Raw genomic sequence first — 890 nt, 5'->3', positions numbered from 1 at the left:
AGTGGTTGGGCATCTGCCTTTGGCTCAGGGCATGGTCCCGGGGTCCTGAAATCGAGTCCCGCATCGGGATCCCTGCGTGGAGCCTGCTTCTCCCTCTGCCTGTGTCTCTGCCCCTCTCTGTGTGTCTGTCATGAATACATAGATAAAATGAAGAAGAAAGAAGAAGGAAGAAGAAGGAGGAAGAAGGAGGAGGAGGAGGAGGAGGAAGGAGAAGGAAAAATAAGGAAGAAGAAAGAAGAAAGAAGAAGGAAGAAGACCAGCCGAAAGAAAGAAATAAGAAGACGAAAGAAGCACGAAAGAAAGAAGAAGAGGAAGGAAGACTAAGGCCAAGAGGAGGCGGAGGACAAAGCCCTAGAAGACAAGAAGGAGGAGGAGGAGGAGGAAGGAAGAATAAAAAAGAAGGAAGAAGGATGAGGAGGAGGAAGAAGATGGAAGAAGAAGGTACTCTGTCAACTTGCTAGGACAGTTTCTTTTTTTTTCTTTTTTTAAGATTTTATTTATTTATTCATGATAGACAGAGGGAGAGAGGGAGAGAGAGACACAGGCAGAGGGAGAAGCAGGCTCCATGCAGGGAGCCCGATGCGGGACTCGATCCCAGGACCCCGGGGCCAAAGGCAGGCGCCAAACCGCCGAGCCACCCAGGGACGCCCCCTTGCTAGGCCGGCTTCGAGATGCTTCCTCGCAGTGTCTGCGCTTAACTCCTCCCCCCCATGGAGAACGAACAGCTCAACCCCGGCGCGGTCCGCGGTCCGCAGGCCACAGCCCTGAGCAGAGCCGCGCTCCGCCGGCCGCAGGGGGTCTCTAACCGCCGCCCCGCCCCGCCCCCCCTTCCCAGTCCCGCGGGACCGAGGAGGCGAGGGAGGCCGGGGAAGGCCGGGCCGCGCCGCGCG

Source organism: Canis lupus, chromosome 2 (assembly GCF_011100685.1).
Source record: "Canis lupus familiaris isolate Mischka breed German Shepherd chromosome 2, alternate assembly UU_Cfam_GSD_1.0, whole genome shotgun sequence".
NCBI lineage: Eukaryota > Metazoa > Chordata > Mammalia > Carnivora > Canidae > Canis > Canis lupus.
Note: the sequence above shows the minus strand (reverse complement) of the source record.